Source organism: Triticum dicoccoides, chromosome 2B (assembly GCF_002162155.2).
Source record: "Triticum dicoccoides isolate Atlit2015 ecotype Zavitan chromosome 2B, WEW_v2.0, whole genome shotgun sequence".
NCBI lineage: Eukaryota > Viridiplantae > Streptophyta > Magnoliopsida > Poales > Poaceae > Triticum > Triticum dicoccoides.
The window spans coordinates 17,493,955-17,496,864 of record NC_041383.1 but is presented as its reverse complement, the minus strand read 5'-3'; the positions used below and the strand labels follow the sequence as shown (position 1 = coordinate 17,496,864).

At 46.6% G+C, this 2,910-nt stretch overlaps 1 pseudogene; it reads right to left on the bottom strand.

The window, feature by feature from the left end:
* Positions 1 to 209: 209 nt before the first annotated feature.
* LOC119360257 lies at positions 210 to 1,400 on the bottom strand (annotated as a pseudogene).
* Between the last annotated feature and the right edge of the window lie 1,510 nt (positions 1,401 to 2,910).

Below are 2,910 nucleotides of genomic sequence, written 5' to 3'. Positions count from 1 at the left end.
GCCGCGGCCTCTGCGTGGCCTACTGAAGGGTATAAATCGTTTATCCCGCTTCTGATTATTTTCATATTAGCAGTACTAGCAGTATGTGTAGATTTGTCTACTGTTTGCTTAGTACGTGCATGTTTAGATCAGAGTCAGTACGTCATCAACTTAGTCAATGCCATGCTAGTGATTTACTCATGGATTAATTTAATCGAGAAATTGCCTATTTACTCAACACTCCCTACCGCGGCGAGCGGGCCGCTGCCATCACCGCCGTCGGGAACCAGCTGCTCCACAACAAAATTGAGCGGGCCGATGGTGTAGACCGGCAGGGCGAGGATGCTGCGCATGGCGTCGAGCGCTGGCAGCTCCAGCTCGTCAAAGGTGTTGACGATCGATGACGGCGCCAGCACGGCTCGCCCGCCCTAGCTTGTGGATCATGAAGTTGAGCAGGATGTCGTCCCGGTCGGTGGTGTGGACGAAGGACGGGAAGTCCCGGAGGCACATGTGCTTTGTCATGCCGAGAGCATTTGTCACCGGCGTGTCCAGGTAGCCGTTCGTCAGTTTCTCTTCACCTGCTCATCAAACCGAACAGCAGACATGAAACCTCGCTGATTACTTGTTACACATCTCCATGTAAAATCTTGAGAGGTACGATATACACCCACATATGTTTTCAAGAAGTATATTGGTACCTTTAAGCGGAGTGAGGCCTTTCTCCATGAGGAACCGGAAGTTGTAATAGCCCATGTAACCGCACGCGCTCGCGGTCCAGAAGAGCGGGCACGGCACGCCGAGCTCCGCCGCGGCGTCCACCGCGAAGCTCATGATGCTGTCCGCGACGACGCACGTCACGGGCGGCGTCCCCGCTGCGCTTTTGTTGAGGCCGCCAAGCAGGCTCTTCAGGTGGGGGAGGCAGGTGGTCGTTGTGAAGTAGCAGATGGACGCCTGGGATGGTGGCGAAGCGGAAGTCCGGGAGGCCCGCGATGGCGCCTGGGCCGCGGGAACGGACAAGGCGCCGGTAGTTGTGCTCGGTGTAGACGAAGGTGATGTGGAAGCCCCTGGAGTGGAGGACCTTGGCCAGCTTCATCATCGGGGTGGCGTGGCCCTGCGCCGGGTATGGCACGCACACCGCGTGGGGCTTGCGGTCGGCGAGCATGTCGTCGCCTGGATAGTGCCGATGGAGATCGAGACTTTGCTTTTCTGGCAGGAAATAAAAGAAATTCAAACTTACGTACGGTACAGAGTGAGTGGGAATACTAATCAGTGCGTGGGCAGCGTGGACAGGGACAGGATAACTCCTCTTTTAGCACTCACCATTCAGCGTACTGTACCGCTAGTTCTTAGGCACGTGAAGACCGACGACTAGCATGTGAGATTCCAAGTTTGAGGCTTTATTTTTTAAGTGTGGGGCCGTATCAAATAGTGCACCACGATTGTCTAATTTAGATCCGGTCAGCAGTGACGTCGTTCATCATGTTTTCCCTCTGTCTCGAATTACTTGTCGGTGAAATGAATGTACTATCTAGACATATTTTAGTTCTAAATACATCCATTTTTATCTATTTCCACGACAAGTAATTCCGGACGAAGAGAGTACTTTATTGTCTAATTGTGCTGTCAAATGCATGTGATTGATGGATGAAGAGAGAGCGAAAAGAAAGAGAAAATGTGGTCCAGTGTGAGCCACATCCCCGTATCCTCATATTTTAAAACGAACTAGAAGTGTGCCCCGCGCATTTGCACGGCTAGATTTTATATATTTTATTTCTTCAAAAGATATTCGATTAACTATCATTCAAATATGACCGACATATATGATTTGTAGAAACACAACCACGATGTGGTGAACATGTATCTATATGAATTGTCTTGTGTTGTCGGTATAAGATTATAAAAAAAAACTGATAGTATTAGTGCTTTTGGCTCATGTTTAAACCATGGACTTTGTACTAATCTTGGACTTTTCCTATTGCATATTTTCTAAAGTAACCAAAACAATGTCATACAATGTGAAAATCGTTGTAGAAGCAATCTCAAATGGAAAAAGTGTCGTGCTTGAGGTTAGTTGAGGCAGTCATTTAGCCTTTTGTCATTGGCAATATGACGATGCTGTTTTTGCAAGATATATCCAAATTAGTTGAAGCAAGCTCATCTCACTTAAAATTACTTTGACAAAAAATATAAACATTATATCTCCCTGCTTCACGGTTCCATCTCCCCATCTCTTCATATCATTTTTCCTACATGTGTCTCTGGTACTTTAAGCACAAATAGAATGCCTTATTTATATACTTCACATGGATTATTTTTACAACAGTTTTTGCTAAAACATCCTCTTAGTTACTCTCTTCTTAACATCCTCTTAGATCAATTGAGATACTCTCAAATCATTGGTTCACTGATGTACCTAGCGAGTGCAACGAGGCCTGACATCGCGTTTGCTGTGAGCAAACTGAGCCGGTTTGTTTCCAAACCGGGTGATGTACATTGGCATGCTGTTGAGAGAGTTATGCGCTATCTGAAAGGTACTATGAACTATGGACTTCACTATACCGGATACCCGTCGGTACTTGAAGGGTATAGTGATGCGAATTGGATCTCTGATGCTGATGAGATGAAGGCCACAACTGGGTATATGTTTACTCTTGGAGGTGGCGCTGTTTCCTGGAAGTCTTGCAAGCAAACGATCTTAACGAGATCGACAATGGAAGCAGAATTAACGGCATTAGACACATCTGGTGTTGAAGCGAGATGGCTTCCAGATCTTTTGATGGACTTGCCATTGGTTGATAAACCGGTTCCGGCTATCCTTATGAACTGTGACAATCAGACTGTCATCACCAAGGTGAAGAGTTCAAAGGACAACATGAAGTCCACCAAACACATAAGAATGAGATTAAAAGCTGTTAGAAAATTAAGAAACTC